This window comes from Telmatherina bonti (genome assembly GCF_933228915.1).
Source record: "Telmatherina bonti genome assembly, chromosome: 20".
Classification (NCBI taxonomy): Eukaryota; Metazoa; Chordata; class Actinopteri; order Atheriniformes; family Telmatherinidae; genus Telmatherina; species Telmatherina bonti.
This window is the reverse complement of record NC_136618.1, coordinates 31,085,039-31,107,973: the sequence shown is the minus strand read 5'-3', so window position 1 is coordinate 31,107,973 and position 22,935 is coordinate 31,085,039.

Here is a 22,935-nt window from a genome sequence, read left to right as displayed (position 1 = left end):
ACGGTACTGATGAGGTGGATGACATGGTACTAGAAGACAGTACTGATGAAGAGGACGACTTGGTACTAGAAGGCGGTACTGATGAATAGGACGACTTGGTACTAGAGAAAAAAGTACTGATGAAGAGGACGACTTGGTACTAGAAGGCGGTACTGATGAAGAGGACGACTTGATACTAGTAGGTGGTACTGATAAAGAAGACGACTTGGTACTAGTAGGCGGTACTGATGAAGAGGACAACTTGTTACTAGTAGGCGGTACTGATGAAGGGGACGACTTGGTACTAGAAGGCGGTACTGATGAAGAGGACAACTTGGTACTAGAGGGCGGTACTGATGAAGAGGACGACTTGGTACTAGAAGGTGGTACTGATGAAGAGGACGACTTCGTACTAGTTGGCGGTACTGATGAAGAGTACGACTTGGTACTACAAGATGGTACTGATGAAGAGGAAAACTTGGTACTAGAAGGCGGTACTGATGAAGAGGACGACTTGGTACTAGAAGACCGTACTGATGAAGAGGACGACATGGTACTAGAAGGCGGTACTGATGACCAGGACGACTTAGCACTAGAAGACCGTACTGATGAAGAGGATGACTTGGTACTAGAATGTGGTACTGATGAAGAGGACGACTAGGTACCAGAATGCGGTACTGATGAAGAGGATGACTTGGTACTAGAAGGCGGTACTGATGCAGAGGATGAAGAACTAGAAGGCGGTACTGATGAAGAGGACGACTTGGCACTAGAAGACGGTACTGATGAAGAGCATGACTTGGTACAAGTTGGCGGTATTGATGAAGAGGACGACTTGGTACTAGAAGGTGGTACTGATGAAGAGGACGACTTGGTACTAGAAGGTGGTACTGATGAAGAAGACGACTTGGTACTAGAAGGCGGTACTGATGAAGAGGACGACTTGATACTAGAAGGCGGTACTGATGCAGAGGATGAAGAACTAGAAGGCGGTACTGATGAAGAGGACAACTTGGTCCCAGAAGGCGGTACTGATGACCAGGACGACTTGGCACTAGAAGACGGTACTGATGAAGAGCATGACTTGGTACATGTTGGCGGTATTGATGAAGAGGACGACTTGGTACTAGAAGGTGGTACTGATGAAGAGGACGACTTGGTACTAGAAGGTGGTACTGATGAAGAGGACGACTTGGTACTAGAAGGCGGTACTGATGAAGAGGACGACTTGGTACTAGTAGGCGGTACTGGTGAAGGGGACGACTTGGTACTAGAAGGCAGTACTGATGAAGAGGATGACGTTCTAGAAGGTGGTACTGATGAAGAGGATGACTTGATACTAGAAGGCGGTACTGATGAAGAGGACGACTTGGTACTAGTAGGCGGTACTGATGAAGAGGACGACTTGGTACTAGAAGGCGGTACTGATGAAGAGGATGACGTACTAGAAGGCAGTACTGATGAAGAGGACGACTTGGTACTAGAAGGCGGTACTGATGAAGAGGACGCCTCGGTAATAGAAAGGGGTACTGATGAAGAGGACGACTTGGTACTAGTAGGCAGTACTGATGAAGAGGACTACTTGGTACTAGAAGACGGAACTGATGAAGAGGATGACTTGGTACTAGAAGGCGGTACTGATGATGAGGACGACTTGGTACTAGAAGACGGTACGGATGAAGAGGACGACATGGTACTAGAAGGCGGTACTGATGAAGAGGACGACTTGATACTAGTAGGTGGTACTGATAAAGAAGACGACTTGGTACTAGTAGGCGGTACTGATGAAGAGGACAACTTGGTACAAGAAGACGGTACTGATGAAGAGGATGACTTGGTACTAGAAGGCGGTACTGATGAAGAGGACGTCTTGGTACTAGAAGACGGTACGGATGAAGAGGACGACTTGGTACTAGAAGGCGGTACTGATAAAGAGGACGACTTGGTACTAGAAGGTGGTACTGATGAAGAGGACGACTTGGTACTAGTAGGTGGTACTGATGAAGAGGACGACTTGGTACTAGAAGGCCGTACTGATGAAGAGGACGACTTGGTACTAGAAGGCGGTACTGATGAAGAGGACGTCTTGGTACTAGAAGACGGTACGGATGAAGAGGACGACTTGGTACTAGAAGGCGGTACTGATGAAGAGGATGATATACTAGAAGGCGGTACTGATGAAGAGGATGATATATTAGAAGGCAGTACTGATGAAGAGGATGATATACTAGAAGGCGGTACTGATGAAGAGGACGACTTGGTACTAGAAGACGGTACTGATGAAGAGGACGACTTGGTACTTGAAGACGGTACTGATGAAAAAGGGACGATTTGGTACTAGAAGACGGTACTGATGAGGTGGATGACATGGTACTAGAAGACAGTACTGATGAAGAGGACGACTTGGTACTAGAAGGCGGTACTGATGAATAGGACGACTTGGTACTAGAGAAAAAAGTACTGATGAAGAGGACGACTTGGTACTAGAAGGCGGTACTGATGAAGAGGACGACTTGAAACTAGTAGGTGGTACTGATAAAGAAGACGACTTGGTACTAGTAGGCGGTACTGATGAAGAGGACAACTTGTTACTAGTAGGCGGTACTGATGAAGGGGACGACTTGGTACTAGAAGGCGGTACTGATGAAGAGGACAACTTGGTACTAGAGGGCGGTACTGATGAAGAGGACGACTTGGTACTAGAAGGTGGTACTGATGAAGAGGACGACTTGGTACTAGTTGGCGGTACTGATGAAGAGTACGACTTGGTACTACAAGATGGTACTGATGAAGAGGAAAACTTGGTACTAGAAGGCGGTACTGATGAAGAGGACGACTTGGTACTAGAAGACCGTACTGATGAAGAGGACGACATGGTACTAGAAGGCGGTACTGATGACCAGGACGACTTAGCACTAGAAGACCGTACTGATGAAGAGGATGACTTGGTACTAGAATGTGGTACTGATGAAGAGGACGACTAGGTACCAGAATGCGGTACTGATGAAGAGGATGACTTGGTACTAGAAGGCGGTACTGATGCAGAGGATGAAGAACTAGAAGGCGGTACTGATGAAGAGGACAGATTGGTCCCAGAAGGCGGTACTGATGACCAGGACGACTTGGCACTAGAAGACGGTACTGATGAAGAGCATGACTTGGTACAAGTTGGCGGTATTGATGAAGAGGACGACTTGGTACTAGAAGGTGGTACTGATGAAGAGGACGACTTGGTACTAGAAGGTGGTACTGATGAAGAAGACGACTTGGTACTAGAAGGCGGTACTGATGAAGGGGACGACTTGGTACTAGTAGGCGGTACTGGTGAAGAGGACGACTTGGTACTAGAAGGCAGTACTGATGAAGAGGATGACGTTCTAGAAGGCGGTACTGATGAAGAGGATGACGTACTAGAAGGTGGTACTGATGAAGAAGACGACTTGGTACCAGAAGGCGGTACTGATGAAGAGGACGACTTGGTACTAGAAGACGGTACGGATGAAGAGGACGACTTGGTACTAGAAGGCGGTACTGATGAAGAGGATTATATACTAGAAGGCGGTACTGATGAAGAGGATGATATATTAGAAGGCAGTACTGATGAAGAGGATGATATACTAGAAGGCGGTACTGATGAAGAGGATGACTTGGTACTAGAAGACGGTACTGATGAAGAGGACGACTTGGTACTAGAAGAGGGTACTGATGAACAGGACGACTTGGTACTAGAAGACGGTTCTGATGAGGAGGATGACTTGGTTCTTGAAGACAGTACTGATGAAGAGGACGACTTGGTACTAGAAGGCGGTACTGATGAAGAGGACGACTTGGTACTAGAGAAAAAAGTACTGATGAAGAGGACGACTTGGTACTAGAAGGCTGTACTGATGAAGAGGACGACTTGGTACTAGTAGGCGGTACTGATGAAGAGGACGACTTGGTACTAGAAGATGGTAATGATGAAGAGGACGACTTGGTCCCACAAGGCGTTACTGATGACCAGGACGACTTGGCACTAGAAGACCGTACTGATGAAGAGGATGACGTTCTAGAATGCGGTACTGATGAAGAGGATGACTTGGTACTAGAAGGCGGGACTGATGCAGAGGATGAAGAACTAGAAGGCGGTACTGATGAAGAGGACAACTTGGTCCCAGAAGGCGGTACTGATGACCAGGACGACTTGGCACTAGAAGACGGTACTGATGAAGAGCATGACTTGGTACAAGTTGGCGGTATTGATGAAGAGGACGACTTGGTACTAGAAGGTGGTACTGATGAAGAGGACGACTTGGTACTAGAAGGTGGTACTGATGAAGAGGACGACTTGGTACTAGACGGCGGTACTGATGAAGAGGACGACTTGGTACTAGTAGGCGGTACTGGTGAAGAGGACGACTTGGTACTAGAAGGCAGTACTGATGAAGAGGATGACGTTCTAGAAGGCGATACTGATGAAGAGGATGACGTACTAGAAAGTGGTACTGATGAACAGGACGACTTGGTACTAGAAGGCGGTACTGATGAAGAGGACGACTTAGTACTAGTAGGCGGTACTGATGAAGAGGACGACTTGGTACTAGAAGGCGGTACTGATGAAGAGGATGACGTACTAGAAGGCGGTACTGATGAAGAGGACAACTTGGTACTAGAGGGCTGTACTGATGAAGAGGACGACTTGGTACAAGAAGGTGGTACTGATGAAGAGGACGACTTGGTACTAGAAGGCGGTACTGATGAAGAGGACGACTTGGTACTAGAGAAAAAAGTACTGATGAAGAGGACGACTTGGTACTAGAAGGCGGTACTGATGAAGAGGACGACTTGGTACTAGTAGGCGGTACTGATGAAGAGGACGACTTGGTACTAGTAGATGGTACTGATGAAGAGGACGACTTGGTCCCACTAGGCGTTACTGATGACCAGGACGACTTGGCACTAGAAGACCGTACTGATGAAGAGGATGGCGTTCTAGAATGCGGTACTGATGAAGAGGATGACTTGGTACTAGAAGGCGGGACTGATGCAGAGGATGAAGAACTAGAAGGCGGTACTGATGAAGAGGACAACTTGGTCCCAGAAGGCGGTACTGATGACCAGGACGACTTGGCACTAGAAGACGATACTGATGAAGAGCATGACTTGGTACAAGTTGGCGGTATTGATGAAGAGGACGACTTGGTACTAGAAGGTGGTACTGATGAAGAGGACGACTTGGTACTAGAAGGTGGTACTGATGAAGAGGACGACTTGGTACTAGACGGCGGTACTGATGAAGAGGACGACTTGGTACTAGTAGGCGGTACTGGTGAAGAGGACGACTTGGTACCAGAAGGCAGTACTGATGAAGAGGATGACGTTCTAGAAGGCGATACTGATGAAGAGGATGACGTACTAGAAAGCGGTACTGATGAAGAGGATTATATACTAGAAGGCGGTACTGATGAAGAGGATGATATATTAGAAGGCAGTACTGATGAAGAGGATGATATACTAGATGGCGGTACTGATGAAGAGGATGACTTGGTACTAGAAGACGGTACTGATGAAGAGGACGACTTGGTACTAGAAGAGGATACTGATGAACAGGACGACTTGGTACTAGAAGACGGTTCTGATGAGGAGGATGACTTGGTTCTACAAGACAGTACTGATGAAGAGGACGACTTGGTACTAGAAGGCGGTACTGATGAAGAGGACGACTTGGTACTAGAGAAAAAAGTACTGATGAAGAGGACGACTTGGTACTAGAAGGCGGTACTGATGAAGAGGACGACTTGGTACTAGTAGGCGGTACTGATGAAGTGGACGACTTGGTACTAGAAGATGGTACTGATGAAGAGGACGACTTGGTCCCACAAGGCGTTACTGATGACCAGGACGACTTGGCACTAGAAGACCGTACTGATGAAGAGGATGACGTTCTAGAATGCGGTACTGATGAAGAGGACGACTTGGTACTAGAAGGCGGGACTGATGCAGAGGATGAAGAACAAGAAGGCGGTACTGATGAAGAAGACAACTTGGTCCCAGAAGGTGGTACTGATGACCAGGACGACTTGGCACTAGAAGACGGTACTAATGAAGAGCATGACTTGGTACAAGTTGGCGGTATTGATGAAGAGGACGACTTGGTACTAGAAGGTGGTACTGATGAAGAGGACGACTTGGTACTAGAAGGTGGTACTGATGAAGAGGACGACTTGGTACTAGACGGCGGTACTGATGAAGAGGACGACTTGGTACTAGTAGGCGGTACTGGTGAAGAGGACGACTTGGTACTAGAAGGCAGTACTGATGAAGAGGATGACGTTCTAGAAGGAGATACTGATGAAGAGGACAACTTGGTACTAGAGGGCGGTACTGACGAAGAGGACGACTTGGTACTAGAAGGTGGTACTGATGAAGAGGACGACTTGGTACTAGTTGGCGGTACTGATGAAGAGGACGACTTGGTACTAGTAGGTGGTACTGATGAAGAGGACGACTTGGTACTAGAAGGCCGTACTGATGAAGAAGACAACTTGGTACCAGAAGGCGGTACTGATGAAGAGGATGATATACTAGAAGGCGGTACTGATGAAGAGGACGACTTGGTACTAGAAGACGGTACTGATAAAGAGGATGACTTGGTACTAGAAGGCGGTACTGATGAAGAGGACGACTTGGTACTAGTAGGTGGTACTGATGAAGAGGACAACTTGGTACTAGAAGGCCGTACTGATGAAGAAGACGACTTGGTACCAGAAGGCGGTACTGATGAAGAGGACGACTTGGTACTAGAAGACGGTACGGATGAAGAGGACGACTTGGTACTAGAAGGCGGTACTGATGAAGAGGATTATATACTAGAAGGCGGTACTGATGAAGAGGATGATATATTAGAAGGCAGTACTGATGAAGAGGATGATATACTAGAAGGCGGTACTGATGAAGAGGATGACTTGGTACTAGAAGACGGTACTGATGAAGAGGACGACTTGGTACTAGAAGAGGGTACTGATGAAATGGACTACTTGGTACTAGAAGACGGTTCTGATGAGGAGGATGACTTGGTTCTAGAAGACAGTACTGATGAAGAGGACGACTTGGTACTAGAAGGCGGTACTGATGAAGAGGACGACTTGGTACTAGAGAAAAAAGTACTGATGAAGAGGACGACTTGGTACTAGAAGGCGGTACTTATGAAGAGGACGACTTGGTACTAGTAGGCGGTACTGATGAAGAGGACGACTTGGTACTAGAAGATGGTAATGATGAAGAGGACGACTTGGTCCCACAAGGCGTTACTGATGACCAGGACGACTTGGCACTAGAAGACCGTACTGATGAAGAGGATGACGTTCTAGAATGCGGTACTGATGAAGAGGATGACTTGGTACTAGAAGGCGGGACTGATGCAGAGGATGAAGAACTAGAAGGCGGTACTGATGAAGAGGACAACTTGGTCCCAGAAGGCGGTACTGATGACCAGGACGACTTGGCACTAGAAGACGGTACTGATGAAGAGCATGACTTGGTACAAGTTGGCGGTATTGATGAAGAGGACGACTTGGTACTAGAAGGTTGTACTGATGAAGAGGACGACTTGGTACTAGAAGGTGGTACTGATGAAGAGGACGACTTGGTACTAGACGGCGGTACTGATGAAGAGGACGACTTGGTACTAGTAGGCGGTACTGGTGAAGAGGACGACTTGGTACTAGAAGGCAGTACTGATGAAGAGGATGACGTTCTAGAAGGCGATACTGATGAAGAGGATGACGTACTAGAAAGTGGTACTGATGAAGAGGACGACTTGGTACTAGAAGGCGGTACTGATGAAGAGGACGACGTAGTACTAGTAGGCGGTACTGATGAAGAGGACGACTTGGTACTAGAAGGCGGTACTGATGAAGAGGATGACGTACTAGAAGGCGGTACTGATGAAGAGGACAACTTGGTACTAGAGGGCGGTACTGATGAAGAGGACGACTTGGTTCAAGAAGGTGGTACTGATGAAGAGGACGACTTGGTACTAGAAGGCGGTACTGATGAAGAGGACGACTTGGTACTAGAGAAAAAAGTACTGATGAAGAGGACGACTTGGTACTAGAAGGCGGTACTGATGAAGAGGACGACTTGGTACTAGTAGGCGGTATTGATGAAGAGGACGACTTGGTACTAGTAGATGGTACTGATGAAGAGGACGACTTGGTCCCACAAGGCGTTACTGATGACCAGGACGACTTGGCACTAGAAGACCGTACTGATGAAGAGGATGACGTTCTAGAATGCGGTACTGATGAAGAGGATGACTTGGTACTAGAAGGCGGGACTGAGGCAGAGGATGAAGAACTAGAAGGCGGTACTGATGAAGAGGACAACTTGGTCCCAGAAGGCGGTACTGATGACCAGGACGACTTGGCACTAGAAGACGATACTGATGAAGAGCATGACTTGGTACAAGTTGGCGGTATTGATGAAGAGGACGACTTGGTACTAGAAGGTGGTACTGATGAAGAGGACGACTTGGTACTAGAAGGTGGTACTGATGAAGAGGACGACTTGGTACTAGACGGCTGTACTGATGAAGAGGACGACTTGGTACTAGTAGGCGGTACTGGTGAAGAGGACGACTTGGTACCAGAAGGCAGTACTGATGAAGAGGATGACGTTCTAGAAGGCGATACTGATGAAGAGGATGACGTACTAGAAGGCGTTACTGATGAAGAGGATTATATACTAGAAGGCGGTACTGATGAAGAGGATGATATATTAGAAGGCAGTACTGATGAAGAGGATGATATACTAGAAGGCGGTACTGATGAAGAGGATGACTGGTACTAGAAGACGGTACTGATGAAGAGGACGACTTGGTACTAGAAGAGGGTACTGATGAACAGGACGACTTGGTACTAGAAGACGGTTCTGATGAGGAGGATGACTTGGTTCTAGAAGACAGTACTGATGAAGAGGACGACTTGGTACTAGAAGGCGGTACTGATGAAGAGCACGACTTGGTACTAGAGAAAAAAGTACTGATGAAGAGGACGACTTGGTACTAGAAGGCGGTACTGATGAAGAGGACGACTTGGTACTAGTAGGCGGTACTGATGAAGAGGACGACTTGGTACTAGAAGATGGTACTGATGAAGAGGACGACTTGGTCCCACAAGGCGTTACTGATGACCAGGACGACTTGGCACAAGAAGACCGTACTGATGAAGAGGATGACGTTCTAGAATGCGGTACTGATGAAGAGGATGACTTGGTACTAGAAGGCGGGACTGATGCAGAGGATGAAGAACTAGAAGGCGGTACTGATGAAGAGGACAACTTGGTCCCAGAAGGTGGTACTGATGACCAGGACGACTTGGCACTAGAAGACGGTACTGATGAAGAGCATGACTTGGTACAAGTTGGCGGTATTGATGAAGAGGACGACTTGGTACTAGAAGGTGGTACTGATGAAGAGGACGACTTGGTACTAGAAGGTGGTACTGATGAAGAGGACGACTTGGTACTAGACGGCGGTACTGATGAAGAGGACGACTTGGTACTAGTAGGCGGTACTGGTGAAGAGGACGACTTGGTACTAGAAGGCAGTACTGATGAAGAGGATGACGTTCTAGAAGGAGATACTGATGAAGAGGATGACGTACTAGAAGGTGGTACTGATGAAGAGGACGACTTGGTACTAGAAGGCGGTACTGATGAAGAGGACGACTTAGTACTAGTAGGCGGTACTGATGAAGAGGACGACTTGGTACTAGAAGGCGGTACTGATGAAGAGGACGACTTGGTACTAGAAGGCGGTACTGATGAAGAGGACAACTTGGTACTAGAGGGCGGTACTGACGAAGAGGACGACTTGGTACTAGAAGGTGGTACTGATGAAGAGGACGACTTGGTACTAGTTGGCGGTACTGATGAAGAGGACGACTTGGTACTACAAGGTTGGTATTGATGAAGAGGACGACTTGGTACTAGTTGGCGGTACTGATGAAGAGGACGACTTGGTACTAGAAGGCGGGACTGATGAAGAGGACGACTTGGTAATAGTAGGCGGTACTGATAAAGAGGACGACTTGGTACTAGAAGACGGTACTGATGAAGAGGACGACTTGGTACTAGAAGGCGGTACTGATGAAGAGGACGACTTGGTACTAGAAGGCGGTACTGATGAAGAGGATGACGTACTAGAAGGCGGTACTGATGAAGAGGACAACTTGGTACTAGAGGGCGGTACTGATGAAGAGGACGACTTGGTACTAGAAGGTGGTACTGATGAAGAGGACGACTTGGTACTAGAAGACGGTACTGATGAGGAGGATGACTTGGTACTAGAAGACAGTACTGATGAAGAGGACGACTTGGTACTAGAAGGCGGTACTGATGAAGAGGACGACTTGGTACTAGAAGGCGGTACTGATGAAGAGGACGACTTGGTACTAGAAGGCGGTACTGATGAAGAGGACGACTTGGTACTAGAAGGAGGAACTGATGAAGAGGACGACTTGGTACTAGAAGGTGGTACTGATGACAAGGACGACTTGGTACTAGAAGGTGGTACTGATGAAGAGGACGACTTGGTACTAGACGGCGGTACTGATGAAGAGGACGACTTGGTACTAGTAGGCGGTACTGGTGAAGAGGACGACTTGGTACTAGAAGGCAGTACTGATGAAGAGGATGACGTTCTAGAAGGAGATACTGATGAAGAGGACAACTTGGTACTAGAGGGCGGTACTGACGAAGAGGACGACTTGGTACTAGAAGGTGGTACTGATGAAGAGGACGACTTGGTACTAGTTGGCGGTACTGATGAAGAGGACGACTTGGTACTAGTAGGTGGTACTGATGAAGAGGACGACTTGGTACTCGAAGGCCGTACTGATGAAGAAGACAACTTGGTACCAGAAGGCGGTACTGATGATGAGGATGATATACTAGAAGGCGGTACTGATGAAGAGGACGACTTGGTACTAGAAGACGGTACTGATAAAGAGGATGACTTGGTACTAGAAGGCGGTACTGATGAAGAGGACGACTTGGTACTAGTAGGTGGTACTGATGAAGAGGACAACTTGGTACTAGAAGGCCGTACTGATGAAGAAGACGACTTGGTACCAGAAGGCGGTACTGATGAAGAGGACGACTTGGTACTAGAAGACGGTACGGATGAAGAGGACGACTTGGTACTAGAAGGCGGTACTGATGAAGAGGATTATATACTAGAAGGCGGTACTGATGAAGAGGATGATATATTAGAAGGCAGTACTGATGAAGAGGATGATATACTAGAAGGCGGTACTGATGAAGAGGATGACTTGGTACTAGAAGACGGTACTGATGAAGAGGACGACTTGGTACTAGAAGAGGGTACTGATGAACAGGACTACTTGGTACTAGAAGACGGTTCTGATGAGGAGGATGACTTGGTTCTAGAAGACAGTACTGATGAAGAGGACGACTTGGTACTAGAAGGCGGTACTGATGAAGAGGACGACTTGGTACTAGAGAAAAAAGTACTGATGAAGAGGACGACTTGGTACTAGAAGGCGGTACTGATGAAGAGGACGACTTGGTACTAGTAGGCGGTACTGATGAAGAGGACGACTTGGTACTAGAAGATGGTAATGATGAAGAGGACGACTTGGTCCCACAAGGCGTTACTGATGACCAGGACGACTTGGCACTAGAAGACCGTACTGATGAAGAGGATGACGTTCTAGAATGCGGTACTGATGAAGAGGATGACTTGGTACTAGAAGGCGGGACTGATGCAGAGGATGAAGAACTAGAAGGCGGTACTGATGAAGAGGACAACTTGGTCCCAGAAGGCGGTACTGATGACCAGGACGACTTGGCACTAGAAGACGGTACTGATGAAGAGCATGACTTGGTACAAGTTGGCGGTATTGATGAAGAGGACGACTTGGTACTAGAAGGTTGTACTGATGAAGAGGACGACTTGGTACTAGAAGGTGGTACTGATGAAGAGGACGACTTGGTACTAGACGGCGGTACTGATGAAGAGGACGACTTGGTACTAGTAGGCGGTACTGGTGAAGAGGACGACTTGGTACTAGAAGGCAGTACTGATGAAGAGGATGACGTTCTAGAAGGCGATACTGATGAAGAGGATGACGTACTAGAAAGTGGTACTGATGAAGAGGACGACTTGGTACTAGAAGGCGGTACTGATGAAGAGGACGACGTAGTACTAGTAGGCGGTACTGATGAAGAGGACGACTTGGTACTAGAAGGCGGTACTGATGAAGAGGATGACGTACTAGAAGGCGGTACTGATGAAGAGGACAACTTGGTACTAGAGGGCGGTACTGATGAAGAGGACGACTTGGTTCAAGAAGGTGGTACTGATGAAGAGGACGACTTGGTACTAGAAGGCGGTACTGATGAAGAGGACGACTTGGTACTAGAGAAAAAAGTACTGATGAAGAGGACGACTTGGTACTAGAAGGCGGTACTGATGAAGAGGACGACTTGGTACTAGTAGGCGGTATTGATGAAGAGGACGACTTGGGACTAGTAGATGGTACTGATGAAGAGGACCACTTGGTCCCACAAGGCGTTACTGATGACCAGGACGACTTGGCACTAGAAGACCGTACTGATGAAGAGGATGACGTTCTAGAATGCGGTACTGATGAAGAGGATGACTTGGTACTAGAAGGCGGGACTGAGGCAGAGGATGAAGAACTAGAAGGCGGTACTGATAAAGAGGACAACTTGGTCCCAGAAGGCGGTACTGATGACCAGGACGACTTGGCACTAGAAGACGATACTGATGAAGAGCATGACTTGGTACAAGTTGGCGGTATTGATGAAGAGGACGACTTGGTACTAGAAGGTGGTACTGATGAAGAGGACGACTTGGTACTAGAAGGTGGTACTGATGAAGAGGACGACTTGGTACTAGACGGCTGTACTGATGAAGAGGACGACTTGGTACTAGTAGGCGGTACTGGTGAAGAGGACGACTTGGTACCAGAAGGCAGTACTGATGAAGAGGATGACGTTCTAGAAGGCGATACTGATGAAGAGGATGACGTACTAGAAGGCGTTACTGATGAAGAGGATTATATACTAGAAGGCGGTACTGATGAAGAGGATGATATATTAGAAGGCAGTACTGATGAAGAGGATGATATACTAGAAGGCGGTACTGATGAAGAGGATGACTGGTACTAGAAGACGGTACTGATGAAGAGGACGACTTGGTACTAGAAGAGGGTACTGATGAACAGGACGACTTGGTACTAGAAGACGGTTCTGATGAGGAGGATGACTTGGTTCTAGAAGACAGTACTGATGAAGAGGACGACTTGGTACTAGAAGGCGGTACTGATGAAGAGGACGACTTGGTACTAGAGAAAAAAGTACTGATGAAGAGGACGACTTGGTACTAGAAGGCGGTACTGATGAAGAGGACGACTTGGTACTAGTAGGCGGTACTGATGAAGAGGACGACTTGGTACTAGAAGATGGTACTGATGAAGAGGACGACTTGGTCCCACAAGGCGTTACTGATGACCAGGACGACTTGGCACTAGAAGACCGTACTGATGAAGAGGATGACGTTCTAGAATGCGGTACTGATGAAGAGGATGACTTGGTACTAGAAGGCGGGACTGATGCAGAGGATGAAGAACTAGAAGGCGGTACTGATGAAGAGGACAACTTGGTCCCAGAAGGTGGTACTGATGACCAGGACGACTTGGCACTAGAAGACGGTACTGATGAAGAGCATGACTTGGTACAAGTTGGCGGTATTGATGAAGAGGACGACTTGGTACTAGAAGGTGGTACTGATGAAGAGGACGACTTGGTACTAGAAGGTGGTACTGATGAAGAGGACGACTTGGTACTAGACGGCGGTACTGATGAAGAGGACGACTTGGTACTAGTAGGCGGTACTGGTGAAGAGGACGACTTGGTACTAGAAGGCAGTACTGATGAAGAGGATGACGTTCTAGAAGGAGATACTGATGAAGAGGATGACGTACTAGAAGGTGGTACTGATGAAGAGGACGACTTGGTACTAGAAGGCGGTACTGATGAAGAGGACGACTTAGTACTAGTAGGCGGTACTGATGAAGAGGACGACTTGGTACTAGAAGGCGGTACTGATGAAGAGGACGACTTGGTACTAGAAGGCGGTACTGATGAAGAGGACAACTTGGTACTAGAGGGCGGTACTGACGAAGAGGACGACTTGGTACTAGAAGGTGGTACTGATGAAGAGGACGACTTGGTACTAGTTGGCGGTACTGATGAAGAGGACGACTTGGTACTACAAGGTGGTATTGATGAAGAGGACGACTTGGTACTAGTTGGCGGTACTGATGAAGAGGACGACTTGGTACTAGAAGGCGGGACTGATGAAGAGGACGACTTGGTAATAGTAGGCGGTACTGATAAACAGGACGACTTGGTACTAGAAGACGGTACTGATGAAGAGGACGACTTGGTACTAGAAGGCGGTACTGATGAAGAGGACGACTTGGTACTAGAAGGCGGTACTGATGAAGAGGATGACGTACTAGAAGGCGGTACTGATGAAGAGGACAACTTGGTACTAGAGGGCGGTACTGATGAAGAGGACGACTTGGTACTAGAAGGTGGTACTGATGAAGAGGACGACTTGGTACTAGAAGACGGTACTGATGAGGAGGATGACTTGGTACTAGAAGACAGTACTGATGAAGAGGACGACTTGGTACTAGAAGGCGGTACTGATGAAGAGGACGACTTGGTACTAGAAGGCGGTACTGATGAAGAGGACGACTTGGTACTAGAAGGCGGTACTGATGAAGAGGACGACTTGGTACTAGAAGGAGGAACTGATGAAGAGGACGACTTGGTACTAGAAGGTGGTACTGATGACAAGGACGACTTGGTACCAATAGGCGGTACTGATGAAGAGGATGATATATTAGAAGGCAGTACTGATGAAGAGGATGATATACTAGAAGGCGGTACTGATGAAGAGGATGACTTGGTACTTGAAGACGGTACTGATGAAGAGGACGACTTGGTACTAGAAGAGGGTACTGATGAAGAGGACGACTTGGTACTAGAAGACGGTTCTGACGAGGAGGATGACTTGGTTCTAGAAGACAGTACTGATGAAGAGGACGACTTGGTACTAGAAGGCGGTACTGATGAAGAGGACGACTTGGTACTAGAGAAAAAAGTCCTGATGAAGAGGACGACTTGGTACTAGAAGGTGGTACTGATGAAGAGGACGACTTGGTACAAGAAGGTGGTACTGATGAAGAGGACGACTTGGTACTAGAAGATGGTACTGATGAAGAGGACGACTTGGTCCCACAAGGCGTTACTGATGACCAGGACGACTTGGCACTAGAAGACCGTACTGATGAAGAGGATGACGTTCTAGAATGCGGTACTGATGAAGAGGATGACTTGGTACTAGAAGGCGGGACTGATGCAGAGGATGAAGAACTAGAAGGCGGTACTGATGAAGAGGACAACTTCGTCCCAGAAGGCGGTACTGATGACCAGGACGACTTGGCACTAGAAGACGGTACTGATGAAGAGCATGACTTGGTACAAGTTGGCGGTATTGATGAAGAGGACGACTTGGTACTAGAAGGTGGTACTGATGAAGAGGACGACTTGGTACTAGAAGGTGGTACTGATGAAGAGGACTACTTGGTACTAGACGGCGGTACTGATGAAGAGGATGACTTGGTACTAGTAGGCGGTACTGGTGAAGAGGACGACTTGGTACTAGAAGGCAGTACTGATGAAGAGGATGACGTTCTAGAAGGAGATACTGATGAAGAGGATGACGTACTAGAAGGTGGTACTGATGAAGAGGACGACTTGGTACTAGAAGGCGGTACTGATGAAGAGGACGACTTAGTACTAGTAGGCGGTACTGATGAAGAGGACTACTTGGTACTAGAAGGCGGTACTGATGAAGAGGACGACTTGGTACTAGAAGGCGGTACTGATGAAGAGGACAACTTGGTACTAGAGGGCGGTACTGACGAAGAGGACGACTTGGTACTAGAAGGTGGTACTGATGAAGAGGACGACTTGGTACTAGTTGGCGGTACTGATGAAGAGGACGACTTGGTACTACAAGGTGGTATTGATGAAGAGGACGACTTGGTACTAGTTGGCGGTACTGATGAAGAGGACGACTTGGTACTAGAAGGAGGTACTGATGAAGAGGACGACTTGGTACTAGAAGGCGGTACTGATGAAGAGGACGACTGGGTACTAGAAGGCGGTACTGATGAAGAGGATGACGTACTAGAAGGCTGTACTGATGAAGAGGACAACTTGGTACTAGAGGGCGGTACTGATGAAGAGGACGACTTGGTACTAGAAGGCGGTACTGATGAAGAGGACGACTTGGTACTAGAAGGCGGTACTGATGAAGAGGACGACTTGGTACTAGAAGGCGGTACTGATGAAGAGGACGACTTGGTACTAGAAGGCGGAACTGATGAAGAGGACGACTTGGTACTAGAAGGTGGTACTGATGACAAGGACGACTTGGTACCAGTAGGCGGTACTGATGAAGAGGATGATATATTAGAAGGCAGTACTGATGAAGAGGATGATATACTAGAAGGCGGTACTGATAAAGAGGATGACTTGGTACTAGAAGACCGTACTGATGAAGAGGACGACTTGGTACTAGTAGGCGGTACTGATGAAGAGGACGACTTGGTACTGGAGAAAAAAGTACTGATGAAGAGGACGACTTGGTACTAGAAGGCGGTACTGATGAAGAGGACGACTTGGTACTAGTAGGCGGTACTGATGAAGAGGACGACTTGGTACTAGAAGATGGTACTGATGAAGAGGACGACTTGGTCCCACAAGGCGTTACTGATGACCAGGGCGACTTGGCACTAGAAGACCGTACTGATGATGAGGATGACGTTCTAGAATGCGGTACTGATGAAGAGGATGACTTGGTACTAGAAGGCGGGACTGATGCAGAGGATGAAGAACTAGAAGGCGGTACTGATGAAGAGGACAACTTGGTCCCAGAAGGCGGTACTGATGACCAGGACGACTTGGCAATAGAAGACGGTACTGATGAAGAGTATGACTTGGTACAAGTTGGCGGTATTGATGAAGAGGACGACTTGGTACTAGAAGGTGGTACTGATGAAGAGGACGACTTGGTACTAGAAGGTGGTACTGATGAAGAGGACGACTTGGTACTAGACGGCGGTACTGATGAAGAGGACGACTTGGTACTAGTAGGCGGTACTGGTGAAGAGGACGACTTGGTACTAGAAGGCAGTACTGATGAAGAGGATGACGTTCTAGAAGGCGATACTGATGAAGAGGATGACGTACTAGAAGGTGGTACTGATGAAGAGGACGACTTGGTACTAGAAGGCGGTACTGATGAAGAGGACGACTTAGTACTAGTAGGCGGTACTGATGAAGAGGACGACTTGGTACTAGAAGGCGGTACTGATGAAGAGGATGACGTACTAGAAGGCTGTACTGATGAAGAGGACAACTTGGTACTAGAGGGCGGTACTGACGAAGAGGACGACTTGGTACTAGAAGGTGGTACTGATGAAGAGGACGACTTGGTACTAGTTGGCGGTACTGATGAAGAGGACGACTTGGTACTACAAGGTGGTATTGATGAAGAGGACGACTTGGTACTAGTTGGCGGTACTGATGAAGAGGACGACTTGGTACTAGAAGGCGGTACTGATGAAGAGGACGACTTGGTAATAGTAGGCGGTACTGATAAAGAGGACGACTTGGTACTAGAAGACGGTACTGATGAAGAGGACGACTTGGTACTAGAAGGCGGTACTGATGAAGAGGACGACTTGGTACTAGAAGGCGGTACTGATGAAGAGGATGACGTACTAGAAGGCGGTACTGATGAAGAGGACAACTTGGTACTAGAGGGCGGTACTGATGAAGATGACGACTTGGTACTAGAAGGTGGTACTGATGAAGAGGACGACTTGGTACTAGAAGACGGTACTGATGAGGAGGATGACTTGGTACTAGAAGACAGTACTGATGAAGAGGACGACTTGGTACTAGAAGGCGGTACTGATGAAGAGGACGACTTGGTACTAGAAGGCGGTACTGATGAAGAGGACGACTTGGCACTAGAAGACGGTACTGATGAATAGGACGACTTGGTACTAGAAGGCGGTACTGATGAAGAGGACGACTTGGTACTAGAAGGCGGAACTGATGAAGAGGACGACTTGGTACTAGAAGGTGGTACTGATGACAAGGTCGACTTGGTACTAGTAGGCGGTACTGATGAAGAGGACGAATTGATACTAGAAGGCGGTACTGATGACCAGGACGACTTGGCACTAGAAGACCGTACTGATGAAGAGGATGACTTGGTGATAAAAGGTGGCACTGATGAAGAGGACGACTAGGTACTAGAATGCGGTACCGATGCAGAGGATGAAGAACTAGAAGGCGGTACTGATGAAGAGGACATCTTGGTCCCAGAAGGCGGTACTGATGACCAGGACGACTTGGCACTAGAAGACGGTACTGATGAAGAGCATGACTTGGTACAAGTTGGCGGTATTGGAGAAGAGGACGACTTGGTACTAGAAGGTGGTACTGATGAAGAGGATGACTTGGTACTAGTAAGCGGTACTGGTGAAGAGGACGACTTGGTACTAGAAGGCAGTACTGATGAAGAGGATGACGTTGTAGAAGGCGGTACTGATGAAGAGGATGACGTACTAGAAGGTGGTACTGATGAAGAGGACGACTTGATACTAGAAGGCGGTACTGATGAAGAGGACGACTCTGTACTAGTAGGCGGTACTGATGAAGAGGACGACTTGGTACTAGAAGGCGGTACTGATGAAGAGGATGACCTACTAGAAGGCGGTACTGATGAAGAGGACGACTTGGTACAAGAAGGCGGTACTGATGAAGAGTACGCCTCGGTAATAGAAAGGGGTACTGATGAAGAGGACAACTTGGTACTAGTAGGCGGTACTGATGAAGAGGACTACTTGGTACTAGAAGACGGTACTGATGAAGAGGATGACTTGGTACTAGAAGGCGGTACTGATGAAGAGGACGACTTGGTACTAGAAGTTGGTACGGATGAAGAGGACGACATGGTACTAGAAGGCGGTACTGATGAAGAGGACGACTTGACACTAGTAGGTGGTACTGATAAAGAAGACGACTTGGTACTAGTAGGCGGTACTGATGAAGAGGACAACTTGGTACAAGAAGACGGTACTGATGAAGAGGACGACTTGGTACTAGAAGGCGGTACTGATGAAGAGGACAACTTGTTACTAGAAGGCGGTACTGATGAAGAGGACGACTTGGTACTAGAAGGTGGTACTGATGAAGAGGACGACTTTGTACTAGTTGGCGGTACTGATGAAGAGGATGACTTGGTACTAGAAGGCGGTACTGATGAAGAGGACGACTTGGTACTAGAAGGTGGTACTGATGAAGAGGACGACTTGGTACTAGAAGACGGTACGGATGAAGAGGACGACTTGGTACTAGAAGGCGGTACTGATGAAGAGGATGATATACTAGAAGGCGGTACTGATGAAGAGGATGATATATTAGAAGGCAGTACTGATGAAGAGGATGATATACTAGAAGGCGGTACTGATGAAGAGGACGACTTGGTACTAGAAGACAGTACCTGATGAAGAGGACGACTTGGTACTTGAAGACGGAACTGATGAACAGGACGACTTGGTACTAGAAGACGGTACTGATGAGGTGGATGACATGGTACTAGAAGACAGTACTGATGAAGAGGACGACTTGGTACTAGAAGGCGGTACTGATGAATAGGACGACTTGGTACTAGACAAAAAAGTACTGATGAAGAGGACGACTTGGTACTAGAAGGCGGTACTGATGAAGAGGACGACTTGATACTAGTAGGTGGTACTGATAAAGAAGACGACTTGGTACTAGTAGGCGGTACTGATGAAGAGGACAACTTGGTACTAGTAGGCGGTACTGATGAAGAGGACGACTTGGTACTAGAAGGCGGTACTGATGAAGAGGACAACTTGGTACTAGAGGGCGATACTGATGAAGAGGACGACTTGGTACTAGAAGGTGGTACTGATGAAGAGGACGACTTGGTACTAGTTGGCGGTACTGATGAAGAGGACGACTTGGTACTACAAGATGGTACTGATGAAGAGGACGACTTGGTACTAGTTGGCGGTACTGATGAAGAGGACGACTTGGTACTAGAAGGTGGTACTGATGAAGAGGACGACTTGGTACTAGAAGGCGGTACTGATGAAGAGGACGACTTGGCACTAGAAGACGGTACTGATGAATAGGACGACTTGGTACTAGAAGGCGGTACTGATGAAGAGGACGACTTGGTACTAGAAGGCGGAACTGATGAAGAGGACGACTTGGTACTAGAAGGTGGTACTGATGACAAGGACGACTTGGTACTAGTAGGCGGTACTGATGAAGAGGACGAATTGATACTAGAAGGCGGTACTGATGAAGAGGACGACTTGGTACTAGAAGGCAGTACTGATGACCAGGACGACTTGGCACTAGAAGACCGTACTGATGAAGAGGATGACTTGGTGCTAAAAGGTGGCAATGATGAAGAGGACGACTAGGTACTAGAATGCGGTACTGATGAAGAGGACAACTTGTTACTAGAAGGCGGTACTGATGAAGAGGACGACTTGGTACTAGAAGGTGGTACTGATGAAGAGGACGACTTTGTACTAGTTGGCGGTACTGATGAAGAGGATGACTTGGTACTAGAAGGCGGTACTGATGAAGAGGACGACTTGGTACTAGAAGGTGGTACTGATGAAGAGGACGACTTGGTACTAGAAGACGGTACGGATGAAGAGGACGACTTGGTACTAGAAGACGGTACTGATGAGGTGGATGACATGGTACTAGAAGACAGTACTGATGAAGAGGACGACTTGGTACTAGAAGGCGGTACTGATGAAGAGGATGATATATTAGAAGGCAGTACTGATGAAGAGGATGATATACTAGAAGGCGGTACTGATGAAGAGGACGACTTGGTACTAGAAGACAGTACCTGATGAAGAGGACGACTTGGTACTTGAAGACGGAACTGATGAACAGGACGACTTGGTACTAGAAGACGGTACTGATGAGGTGGATGACATGGTACTAGAAGACAGTACTGATGAAGAGGACGACTTGGTACTAGAAGGCGGTACTGATGAATAGGACGACTTGGTACTAGACAAAAAAGTACTGATGAAGAGGACGACTTGGTACTAGAAGGCGGTACTGATGAAGAGGACGACTTGATACTAGTAGGTGGTACTGATAAAGAAGACGACTTGGTACTAGTAGGCGGTACTGATGAAGAGGACAACTTGGTACTAGTAGGCGGTACTGATGAAGAGGACGACTTGGTACTAGAAGGCGGTACTGATGAAGAGGACAACTTGGTACTAGAGGGCGATACTGATGAAGAGGACGACTTGGTACTAGAAGGTGGTACTGATGAAGAGGACGACTTGGTACTAGTTGGCGGTACTGATGAAGAGGACGACTTGGTACTACAAGATGGTACTGATGAAGAGGACGACTTGGTACTAGTTGGCGGTACTGATGAAGAGGACGACTTGGTACTAGAAGGTGGTACTGATGAAGAGGACGACTTGGTACTAGAAGGCGGTACTGATGAAGAGGACGACTTGGCACTAGAAGACGGTACTGATGAATAGGACGACTTGGTACTAGAAGGCGGTACTGATGAAGAGGACGACTTGGTACTAGAAGGCGGAACTGATGAAGAGGACGACTTGGTACTAGAAGGTGGTACTGATGACAAGGACGACTTGGTACTAGTAGGCGGTACTGATGAAGAGGACGAATTGATACTAGAAGGCGGTACTGATGAAGAGGACGACTTGGTACTAGAAGGCAGTACTGATGACCAGGACGACTTGGCACTAGAAGACCGTACTGATGAAGAGGATGACTTGGTGCTAAAAGGTGGCAATGATGAAGAGGACGACTAGGTACTAGAATGCGGTACTGATGAAGAGGACAACTTGTTACTAGAAGGCGGTACTGATGAAGAGGACGACTTGGTACTAGAAGGTGGTACTGATGAAGAGGACGACTTTGTACTAGTTGGCGGTACTGATGAAGAGGATGACTTGGTACTAGAAGGCGGTACTGATGAAGAGGACGACTTGGTACTAGAAGGTGGTACTGATGAAGAGGACGACTTGGTACTAGAAGACGGTACGGATGAAGAGGACGACTTGGTACTAGAAGGCGGTACTGATGAAGAGGATGATATACTAGAAGGCGGTACTGATGAAGAGGATGATATATTAGAAGGCAGTACTGATGAAGAGGATGATATACTAGAAGGCGGTACTGATGAAGAGGACGACTTGGTACTAGAAGACAGTACCTGATGAAGAGGACGACTTGGTACTTGAAGACGGAACTGATGAACAGGACGACTTGGTACTAGAAGACGGTACTGATGAGTTGGATGACATGGTACTAGAAGACAGTACTGATGAAGAGGACGACTTGGTACTAGAAGGCGGTACTGATGAATAGGACGACTTGGTACTAGACAAAAAAGTACTGATGAAGAGGACGACTTGGTACTAGAAGGCGGTACTGATGAAGAGGACGACTTGATACTAGTAGGTGGTACTGATAAAGAAGACGACTTGGTACTAGTAGGCGGTACTGATGAAGAGGACGACTTGGTACTAGTAGGCGGTACTGATGAAGAGGACGACTTGGTACTAGAAGGCGGTACTGATGAAGAGGAAAACTTGGTACTAGAGGGCGATACTGATGAAGAGGACGACTTGGTACTAGAAGGTGGTACTGATGAAGAGGACGACTTGGTACTAGTTGGCGGTACTGATGAAGAGGACGACTTGGTACTACAAGATGGTACTG